Here is a 12,307-nt window from a genome sequence, read left to right on the forward strand (position 1 = left end):
CAGTCAGGGTCGATGCCATAACGTCAGAGGAAGATGCGGGGGTCAGACCACCCACAATACTGATGCTCAGTCAGAAGAACAGGCAATCAATTTGAAAAGGCAGCAAAACCCCGTAAGAGTTTTACGGATAATTGTAGTTAAAGGAGTTGTCCAGTGAAAACAAGCTATGACCTATCCACGGATAAGTGAGAACTGATAAATGGGTTGTGGTCCGACTGCTGGGACCCGCCGATTGTCAGAACCGTTATCTCAGACGGGACACTTTTATCCCAATTACACAATAGTACAGGATGTCAGACGCCCGACCACCACTCCATTCTCTATGGGGCTGAGTACTGAGTACCGTGGTCTATTCTAACGACAATAAAAGTGCCTGGGTCTGCTGATCGGTGCAAGCACAAACAGTCGGACCCCCACTGATCAACCAGTGGAGAGGTGAAAACTTCTATACTGATATCCTTCATACATGTGAATGAAGACCTAATGATTTTAGATGCTGGCAGCAGTATATGACAACTACCTATAGTAACCACTAGGGGGAGCTCCGGCGATCTGCAGTCTCCAGCTCCACAGGTCTCCGCCAGAGACAGAAGCTACGTCCAGCTGTTCAGCACACATGTGTGGATCGAAAGTAAAACTACACCTCCCAGCGTGCTTTGCGGCGAAGGCCCCCTTAGAGGTATGTCTTGTAGTGCCTGTGTAGCATACTGTTATGTTGTTCAGGGCAGGCAGTGCTGAAGGCAGCTAGGAGTCTGAATCGCTGCAGGACACGTCAGCTGTGCGGAAGTGAGCATGGTGTGTCCTGTGTCTGTCTATAAGGAGCCCAGGTGAGAGAGGGAGCAGCCTGCTGTCACTGCCTACAGAGCAGTGTGCTGACCGCTGCTGGCCCTGTGTGCGGCATGTGGCTGCTTTCTGGGCTAACAGTGCAGCGTCATACAAGTGGCATGGCACCAGGGTATCTGCATCCAGGGAAACCAAACACTGAGCACAATGGGGCAGATTGCTTAAAACATCTAAAAGAAAAAACTTCCCATAGCAACCAATCACAGCTCGGCTTTCATTCCGCATTCACACTATAGAACCTATAAGCTGCGCTGTGATTGGTTGCTGTGAGCGACAATGACTGCCCTTGTTTAAACACCTTTAGGACGTCACCATATTTTTTTCCCCAATAGCCCTAGTCATTGTATTTCTCTGTCCACATACCAATATAAGAACTTGTTTTTTTTTTTAATGAGCTGTGGGATGCAATGACATAATTCACATTACCAGATATTATACTGAAAAAAGGCAACAAAAATCTACATGCATTGAAAAAGTAGAAAAATATCCATTTCATTGCAATTTCACTATTATTATTATTTATTATTATTTAATCTTATAGCGCCATTTATTCCATGGCGCTTTACATGTGAGGAGGGGTGTACATAATAAACACAAGTACAATAATCTTAAACAATACAAGTCATAACTGGTACAGGAGGAGAGAGGACCCTGCCCGCGAAGGCTCACAATCTACAAGGGATGGGTGAGAATACAGTAGGTGAGGATAGAGCTGGTCATGCAGCGGTTTGGTCGATCGGTGGTTACTGCAGGTTGTAGGCTTGTCGGAAGAGGTGGGTCTTCAGGATCTTTTTGAAGGTTTCGATGGTAGGCGAGAGTCTGATGTGTTGTGGTAGAGGGTTCCAGAGTAGGGGTGATACGCGAGAGAAATCTTGTATGCGATTGTGGGAAGAGGAGATAAGAGGGGAGTAGAGAAGGAGATCTTGTGAGGATCACTATTCAATTCCACCGTTGTTTATTAGTTTCCTGCTATGTACAACATGTATTGTAAAAAAAACTTGATTTGTAAGGACAATATGATCTCGTCAATATCGCACACACACACTATATTTAAATATTATATACTATTGTTTTGGTGACTTAAAGGGGTTTTCACTTATTAAATAGGTAACAATGCAAAGTGCTGCAAAAAGAAAGCAACTTTTGGATACAAGTGCTTCTCAAAATTAGAATATCATCAAAAAGTTAATTTCAGTTCTTCAATACAAAAAGTGAAACTCATATTATATAGAATTATTACAGAGTGATCTATTTCATGTGTTTATTTCTGTTAATGTTGATGATTATGGCTTACAGCCATTGAAAACCCAAATGTCATTATCTCAGTAAATTAGAATAAATAAAAACACCTACAAAGGCTTCCTAAGCATTTTAAAAGGTCCCTTAGTCTGTTTCAGTAGCTCCACAATGATGGGGAAGACTGCTGCCTTGACACATGTCCAGAAGGCAGTCATTGACACACTCCACAAGGAGGGGAAGCCACAAAAAGTCATTGCTAAAGAAGCCGGCTGTTCACAGAGTGCTGTATCCAAGCAAATTAATGGAAAGTTGAGTGGAAGGAAAAAGTGTGGTAGGAAAAGGTGCACAAGCAACCGGGATAACCGCAGCCTTGAAAGGATTGTTAAAAAAGGCCATTTAAAAATATGGTGGAGATTGATAAGGAGTGGACTGCTGCTGGAGTCATTGCTTCAAGAGCCAAGACACACAGACGTATCCTGGACATGGGCTACAAGTGTCACATTCCTTGTGTCAAGCCAATCATGACCAATAGACAATGCCAGAAGCGTCTTACCTGGGCCAAGGAGAAAAAGAACTGGACTGCTGCTCAGTGGTCCAAGGTGTTGTTTTCAGATGAAAGTAAATTTTGCATTTCATTTGGAAATCAAGGTCCCAGACTCTGGAGGAAGAGTGGAGAGGCCACAATCCAAGCTGCTTGAGGTCTAGTGTGAAGTTTCCACAATCAGTGATGGTTTGGGGAGCCATGTCATCTGCTGGTGTAGGTCCACTGTGCTCTATCAAGACCACAGTCAGCGCAGCAGTCTACCACTAAATTTTAGAGCGCTTCATGCTTCCCTCTGCCAACAAGCTTTTTGGAGATGGAAATTTCATTCTCCAGCAGGACTTGGCACCTGTCCACACTGCCAAAAGTACCAATACATGGTTTACAAACAACAGTATCACTGTGCTTGATTGGCAGCAAACTCAACTGACCTTAACCCCATAGAGAATCTATGGAGTATTGTCAAGAGGAAGATGAGACACCAGACCCAACAATGCAGATGAGCTGAAGGCTGCTATCAAAGCAACCTGGGCTTCCATAGCACCTCAGCAGTGCCACAGGCTGATCACCTCCATGCCACGCTGCATTGATGCAGTAATTGATGCAAAAGGAGCCCTGGCCAAGTATTGAGTGCATTTACTGAACATACATTTCAGTAGGCTAACATTTCAGATTTGAAAATCATTTTTCAAGCTGGTTTTATAAAGTATCCTAATTTACTGAGATAATGACCGTTGAGTTTTCATTGGCTGTAAGCCATAATCATCAACATTAACAGAAATAAATACTTGAAATACATCACTCTGCTTGTAATGACTCTTATCTAATATAGGAGTTTCACTTTTTGTATTAAAGAACTGAAATAAATTGACTTTTTGATGATATTCTAATATAATGAGAAGCACCTGTATGTGCCCAATGTTAGGGCTAGCGGAACGCACCAAATAATTAGAATAGATAGAGTAAGGTGCGTTCGCAGCCAGGGGTCCACCGTGCAGAGATGGAACCTGCTGCTAAGTAATGACGGACTATATGGCGGTACAATGTGGATACACACGGGTTAACCTCACCTTGTGTGAAGGAAGCGAACCCTGTTGCGTCACAGGGCCGCGGTACCGCACCAAGAGCGCAAGGAAGGAGTCTCAGAACTCAATCCCAAGACACAGGATTTGAGTTCATATAGACCTCTTGCGCTCGACACCGCAACTGAGGTGTCAGAGTGAAGGAAATAATATTAATAAAGATGCACGAGAGTGCCTGTGGTGCCGTACTGGCGGACGCCACTAACCACCCAGGCTTGGGTCAGGAAAGCGCTGTGAAAGCGCATGGCGCCGCACTGGCGGTCACAGCAATAGACGCTGTTTTGTGTGTTACGTGCTGATGGCTAAGTCGGGCGCTAGAACGCAATCATCCACCTTACGCGAGCAGTCATACCATAGGGATGGGATATTTAAGGACGACTTGCACTCATCAACACATATACAAATGTACACTAGCGCATGGCCGTGCGGTCATGCGAACCTTTTATAGCTGCAGCATGTACAGGACCTTCCCAGAAGGACCAATAGGAAGCTGCCACAGAAGTTGAGCACCGTCAGAACCTTCCTGGAGGACCAATGGGATCTGCTGCAGTTTCTGAGCATGTGACCCTCGATCTCCAATGGGAGATCTTGCCCTGGGCATGCTCAGGAGGGGAAAAGCAGGACTTAATCCCAAAAGTGTCTGCGCGCCGCTGCCCAGCACTGGCTTCACTGGCAGAAGCTGGAAAAGCAGCAGTAATCCTATGCACAGAGTGAGACTGAGCAAGATGCTGGGACTGATGTCTCCACTAAGCAGACTCCACTGCGGCTGGAGAAGAATGGGAGATGGTTTGAGATTCACCCTGTGCAGAGGCGGGAACTTGACACCTAACACCCTCTTGTTTGTAATACGTAATTCTACATCATGGGAAGGGGTTAAATAATTTCATAAATCTCCCCCATTGATTTCTACCACAGAAATGGTTTTGACCTTTTTACTTTTATATGGTAAGAGCGGAGACTAAACACTTACAAATCTCCTGATAATCAAAATTGTGACCTCAGCCTTTTCCACATCTGATAAGGTGGATATTTTGCAGTAGTCACTTATTACTTGGGGAATAATTGAGGTCATGCCTGGGACAGAATAGCTTTTCCACTACCTAGACAAGCCTTTTTAAATGAAGTAGACCCCTTGTAAAATAAAAAGTAACCGATGCTCACCTCCTGCATATGGCCGTTTCAGCGAAGTTGGCGCTGGGTCTGCTGAGGTTCGGACATCATTGTGGCTATTGGGATGCTGTACTCTCTCACTTCTATTTTTCCAACATTCGTCTGAGGAATGTGAGTAGCCCATTAGCAGGTTGGATGCAGTGGTCACGCAGCATTACAATGTCACATAGACCCGGTGCCAACATCGCGAGAATGGCACCAGTATGGAAGGTGAGCAATTGCTATTTTTATTTTACAAGGGGGACAAATGCATTTAAAAAGGGCTTGTCCAGGTAGTGGTAAACTCCCACATGCACAGATTTCAGTTATTCAGGGTAGGGTTATTATGCATCTTCTGTAGCCATGACAATTTTTATTCTTTATGACATGTACAGATTAAACATAAATTATAAAATAAAAAAATACATACTTAACCCCCATAGCGCTTCTAAAAGTAGACATCTTGCACATCAGAAAATAACGCTCAGAACCCAATACAGGCGCGTGCTGTCAAATATCCATCCCTAAAAAAAAAATCGTATTTGTGTAATCGTATAAGTTTATCCCATGTAGAAAGTTAAGATGCACGACACTTCCAAAAAATCAAAGCTGAAGATCTTCTGTTTTCAAATGTACGGCTTGTGCCGCCTATATCTAGATCCAGATATCTTCATATAAAATCGCCAGAACAGATGTGAACAAAGATATTACACATCATTCATCCTGTTTACACCAGTTTTATTTCGTAAAATACCTTTAAATGTCTCAAAATGTTGTGCTTTGAGTAACGTGTCTGGTAGAGATACGCGGCTGTTGTAAGATGATGCATGCACCTCTTTATGAACCAGCAGCATCGTACTCCAGCACTACCTTCATCGAGATTGCCATGCATGCCAGCCTTAAAGTAAGTACACCCATATTTATGGGCTAAAAGTGTGTGAATATACATTATATGTAATATAATATGCTATATGTAATATGCTCACCTATCACAGTCTTCTCCAGTTTCCAGCATCGCTCCAGACCTCTTCTGGGTCGTATGACAGAAGTTCTGTCGAATTCCACTAGGGTCTATGTGTTAGCCAAAAGTGGCTTTTACAGTGTAAGGCCGGCGTCACACTAGCGAGTTTTACGGACGTATGAGCACAGAAAATACATCCGTAAAATACGCATTACACACGGCCCAATGAATCTCTATGGGGCTGCTCCTATCAGCCGTATATTACGCATCCGTAATATACGGTATTGTACGGCCGTAGAAAATCGCAGCATGCTGCGTTTGTCACCGTATTGCGCAAAAAATACGCCAATGAAAGTCTATGGGGGCGAGAAAAATACGGATTACACACGGAGCAGCAGTGTGACTTGCGAGAAATACGCAGCGTGTTCTATAGAAAAGCCGGTAATTCAATTGCTGGCTTTTTCTTTCTCCTTCACAAACCCGACAGGATATGAGACATGGTTTACATACAGTAAACCATCTCATATCCCTTTTTTTTTTTGCATATTCCATACTACTAATGTTAGTAGCACGTGTATGTGCAAAATTTGGGCGCTGTAGCTTGTAAAATAAAGGGTTAAATCGCGGAAAAAATTGGCGTGGGCTCCCGCGCAATTTTCTCCTCCAGAGTGGTAAAGCCAGTGACTGAGGGCAGATATTAATAGCCTAGAGAGGGTCCATGGTTATTGGCCCCCCTGGCTAAAAACATCTGCCCCCAGCCACTCCAGAAAAGGCACATCTGGAAGATGCGCCTATTCTGGCACTTGGCCACTCTCTTCCCACTCCCGTGTAGCGGTGGGATGTGGGGTAATGAAGGGTTAATGTCACCTTGCTATTGTAAGGTGACATTAAGCCAGATTAATAATGGAGAGGCGTCAATTCTGACACCTATCCATTATTAATACAATAGTTCGAAATGGTTAAGAAAACACACACACATTATTACAAAGTCCTTTAATGAAATAAAGACACAGGGTGTTGTAATATTTTATTAGACTCTTAATCCACCTGAAGACCCTTGTTCTGTAAAAAAGGAAAAATAAAAAAAAAAAATCAACAATATCTCATACCTTTCGTCGCTCAGGTCAAGTCCCACCATCTGTAGGGGTAAAATCATTTTACACCCAGGAGCTTTGCTAATGCAATTGTGCTCCTGTGTGTAAAACCCCGGGGAATGAATGAAATGCAGGGGAATGTGCTGTAGTTACCTCCAGTCGCAGTGATGCGACCTCTGCTGGATGTCCTCATATGAATTCGAGCGTGGGAACTTTTCCCAGGCTCCAGTTTATGAGGACATCCAGCAGAGGGCGCATCACCGCAACTCAAGGTAACTACAGGTCACCCTGCTTTCCATTTATTCCCCGGGTTTTTACAGGCAGGGGCGGCTGCATTAACAGGCTTCTGCTTGTAAAATTAGTTAACCCTTTCAGATGGATTTACAACGTGGGACAGAACGAAGGAAGGTATGGAATATTGTTGTTTTTTTTTAACTTTGTTTCAGGTGACATTAGTGTGGAATATGCAAAAAAAAAGGGATATGAGATGGTTTACTGTATGTAAACCATGTCTCATATCCTGTCGGGTTTGTGAAGGAGAAATTAAAAGCCGGCAATTGAATTACCGGCTTTTCTGCTATATCGCGCTGAATTAAATATATATATATATATATATATATATATATGTGTCTCAGTGACATATATATATATATATACTGTATATATGTTTTACCGAACATTTGAGCCCATAAATCCATTAGATGTCGGTTTTGCAAGCCTGCGAGAAAATATCGCAGTATGGATGCCATACGGATTACATACGGAGGATGCCATGCGCAAAATACGCTGCTACACCCTGCCTACGGATGACATACGGATTACTATTTTGGGAACATTTTCTGCGTATTACGGCCGTAAAAAACGGACCGTATTGTCTCACGCCTAGTGTGACGCCGGCCTAAGTCTGTAGAGTGTCAGAATGAGTCGCTGTAGACTTACATTGTAAGGGCTCACTCACACGACTGTATAACATGGCCAAGTGCTATATGATGTTTTGGCAGATACCACTCTGTCCAATGTTATACTATGGATCAATGAAGATCTGCGATTTTTATTCTTATGCCATGAGTGCATCTGATGATTGGATCACGTACACCCATACAAGTCTATGGGTGTATGTGAAACCTCAAACTGCATTCGGATATCATCTGTCAAGGAACCAAAGGGGAATCACGCAGATCCCACTGCTGCCACCAATTTGTTAAGGAGAACACCAGAGAAATCAAGCAGATTCCACCAGGGCTGTGGAGTCGGTATGCCAAACCGCCGACTCTGACTCCTCAATTTACATGACCAAAATGGGCTCCGACTCCATGACTCTGACTCCACAGCCCTGCCAGGGCTATGGAGTCGGTAAGCCAAACCTCCGACTCCTCAATTTCCATGACTCCGACTCCACCAAAATGGGCTCCGACTCCAATGCCACGACTCCGACTCCACAGCCCTGGATTCCACCGCCACCACCTATTTGTCAGGGATACCAGCACTCCACTGCCTTCAATCACCAAGGCAATTACACAATTGACTAATGGACGATGCCGCGGCTGTTTTAACTAATAGGTCATTTGTGGGGGAACTCAGTGAATGAATAGTATATACAGTTCCTAAAAGTAGTATTCAACCCCCTGCAGATTTAGCAGGTTTAATAAGATGCAAATAAGTTAGAGCCTTCAAACTTCAAACAAGAGCAGGATTTATTAACAGATGCATAAATCTTACAAACCAAAAAGTTTTGTTGCTCAGTTAAATTTTTATAAATTTTAAACATAAAAGTGTGGGTCAATTATTATTCAACCCCTAGGTTTAATATTTTGTGGAATAACCTTTGTTTGCAATTACAGCTAATAATCGTCTTTTATAAGACCTGATCAGGCCGGCACAGGTCTCTGGAGTTATCTTGGCCCACTCCTCCATGCAGATCTTCTCCAAGTTATCTAGGTTCTTTGGGTGTCTCATGTGGACTTTAATCTTGAGCTCCTTCCACAAGTTTTCAATTGGGTTAAGGTCAGGAGACTGACTAGGCCACTGCAACACCTTGATTTTTTGCCTCTTGAACCAGGCCTTGGTTTTCTTGGCTGTGTGCTTTGGGTCGTTGTCTTGTTGGAAGATGAAATGACGACCCATCTTAAGATCCTTGATGGAGGAGCGGAGGTTCTTGGCCAAAATCTCCAGGTAGGCCGTGCTATCCATCTTCCCATGGATGCGGACCAGATGGCCAGGCCCCTTGGCTGAGAAACAGCCCCACAGCATGATGCTGTCACCACCATGCTTGACTGTAGGGATGGTATTCTTGGGGTCGTATGCAGTGCCATCCAGTCTCCAAACGTCACGTGTGTGGTTGGCACCAAAGATCTCGATCTTGGTCTCATCAGACCAGAGAACCTTGAACCAGTCAGTCTCAGAGTCCTCCAAGTGATCATGAGCAAACTGTAGACGACCCTTGACATGACGCTTTGAAAGTAAAGGTACCTTACGGGCTCGTCTGGAACGGAGACCATTGCGGTGGAATACGTTACTTATGGTATTGACTGAAACCAATGTCCCCACTGCCATGAGATCTTCCCGGAGCTCCTTCCTTGTTGTCCTTGGGTTAGCCTTGACTCTTCGGATAAGCCTGGCCTCGGCACGGGAGGAAACTTTCAAAGGCTGTCCAGGCCGTGGAAGGCTAACAGTAGTTCCATAAGCCTTCCACTTCCGGATGATGCTCCCAACAGTGGAGACAGGTAGGCCCAACTCCTTGGAAAGGGTTTTGTACCCCTTGCCAGCCTTGTGACCCTCCACGATCTTGTCTCTGATGGCCTTGGAATGCTCCTTTGTCTTTCCCATGTTGACCATGTATGAGTGCTGTTCACAAGTTTGGGGAGTGTCTTAAATAGTCAGAAAAGGCTGGAAAAAGAGATAATTATTCCAAACATGTGAAGCTCATTGTTCTTTGTGCCTGAACTACTTCTTAATACTTTAGGGGAACCAACCAGAATTCTGGTGGGTTGAGGGGTTGAATAATAAATGACCCTCTGAAAAAACTTTTCCCAATTTAAAAAAAACAAAAAACAAATAACATTCTTTTTTGCTGCAGTGCATTTCACACTTCCAGGCTGATCTACAGTCCAAATGTCACAATGCCAAGTTAATTCCAAATGTGTAAACCTGCTAAATCTGCAGGGGGTTGAATACTACTTGTAGGCACTGTACACCTTCAATTCCAACACATGGAATATATATACTGTACATACCCTGGTGTGGTCACTGCCAACTCCACAATAACAAAAGGAACTAGGTGCCACCACCAGTCGTTTTATACAGGCCGATTAGACACCCTTTACAGATAGCGTCTTGCTTCAGGGATGCGGTTTATAGAGCAAAAGGAACAAAGCTATTACATTTTTATATGTTTAATCCAAAAAGTAGGCAGTGTTTTTAACAATATGCAAATATGTTACAAATTGAACAAAACAATACAATATAAGTAATTACTTAAAATAAAAAGGATAAACAGCAGAAATGTATTAAACCTTATGTCTTACGGTTGGCTCTGTCTCTTATGAAGGGGAGCTCTTCTTTTGGGGGGGAAAGTAACGATACAGAAGCATAGCGCACTGTCTCCCAGGACTGACACTGATCACAATTCGGTATTTGCTTTTATTAACACAAGTCACGCCCACAGTCCTCCTTTCCGGTGACTTATAACAGGGCTGGTCATGGGATGTGGCTTGCCTTCAGAAAATTATGGGATTCTCAACTCCCACAATATCTTCATCTGTGGAGGTCCCAGGTGGGAGATATCAACATCATATTTCCTATCATAATTTTATCTTTCTAGAGATAGAAAACATGGCATGGATATTGTCATCCATTGGACCGATATTAATTTGGAGGTGTTGCTGCAACCGTCCAGTGACGTAAGACCATGCTTTTCATTGACCACTTTGTCAAGTCTTCACAAATATGTGTTACATAACTGTAGGACATTTGCTGTTCATAAAAAACAAGATTTATAACTGGAATAAAACAAAGGAATTTAAAGTAATCTGCTTGCCTTTCTGTTCAAGCTGAGGCTAGAAGTGATAGGTTATCTCCACTTAACATAAATCTGTGATCCATCAGATAATCCTCTTTAGTTACCTGTTCACATCAGGGGGTCCCCTTGCACCGGGGTCATCTGGAGGTCTTTGCCTTGATTCAATATTGACTGTCAGCTATGAAGCTATTACAACTACATCATCCGAGTGCAGTCCGACATGCGCAGAATCAGACAATGGAGAAATTAAGTTCTCCATCTTCTTCGCAGTGGTGATACAATTCTCTCATGTGAGAGAATCAGATCACACTAAGATGACACTTGGATCAATCTCTGACAGAGATTAAGTTGAGTGACATTGGCATAATCAACCCGATTCTCTCACATGAAAGAATCGATGGTCGTGTGACCCTCGGCCTAATAGTGACTTCTATATTTACAATATACTGTATGTGTATGTATGTGCACACATATTGCAAAGCCTTTTTTACCCACTATAATATTAAAGGGAACCTGTCACCAGAAAAAAACACCACTATTAACCTGCAGGTATGGGGTTAATCTACTGGTTAATATCGTTAATATGCTGCCCGGCGCCTTCATTTAAACTAATGCTGTGGGGAGAAAATGAACTTTATTCCCCCCTGCAGCATTCGAGTTTTAGTCACTGGGCGGGTTCAGTCACTGTTTCTGAGTATACAGAGCGGCCGCTGTAACCGCGCCATCACTGCGTCTGGCTGTCAGTCAGGGCCGGGGGTGCAGTTACAGCGTTCGGCTACGTACAGGGGCCAGGCAGATTAGTAATACTGTTAACCTGCAGGTTAATAGCATTTTTTCTGTGACAGGTTTCCTTTAGATACAGACAGTTCACAGATGCCATCAGTCTGTTGACCTGACTCATAGACTTGTATGGGTCGTTTTGATCCGTAGCTCGGACATGTCTCAGCTTGTTTTTTTGTTTTTCCCGATGATTAGGAAAATAGCAGCATTTTTAAAATCTGAAGCATGGCAATTCTTTCAGCATTTTTGCCTTTTTTTTTTTACCTATAAAAATGATAAAGTGCAAAAACGCAGCATGACGCACAGTTATAGGGGGTCTCCTCCTGACACTGTTCTAGGAGTAATGTTCCCCAATTCTGTAATTAAATCCCCGATCCTGGTATATATCCCCCCATCCTGCTATTTATGTCCCCATCCAGGTATATGATCCCCATCCTGGTATACATGGTCGACTCATCCCCATCCTGGTATATATACCCCCCCCCATTCCCATTCTGGTATGCATGGCCCCCTCATTCCCATCCCGCTATACATGGCCCCCTCATCCTCATCCTAGTATACATGGCCACTATCCCCATCCTGGTATGCATGGCCCCCTCA

General features: G+C 43.6%; 1 protein-coding gene across 1 annotated transcript in view; it reads left to right on the forward strand.

Moving 5' to 3' along the window:
- Nucleotides 1–725: 725 nt before the first annotated feature.
- Nucleotides 726–12,307, forward strand: part of PARP16 (poly(ADP-ribose) polymerase family member 16) — a 29,871-nt gene continuing 18,289 nt past the window's right edge. Inside the window, exon 1 of the mRNA XM_077263309.1 lies at nt 726–827. The gene's annotated coding sequence lies outside the window, so the exon portion shown is untranslated. The remainder of the gene's footprint in view (nt 828–12,307) is intronic.

The sequence above is a fragment of the Ranitomeya variabilis genome, chromosome 5 (genome assembly GCF_051348905.1).
Source record: "Ranitomeya variabilis isolate aRanVar5 chromosome 5, aRanVar5.hap1, whole genome shotgun sequence".
Lineage (NCBI taxonomy): Eukaryota > Metazoa > Chordata > Amphibia > Anura > Dendrobatidae > Ranitomeya > Ranitomeya variabilis.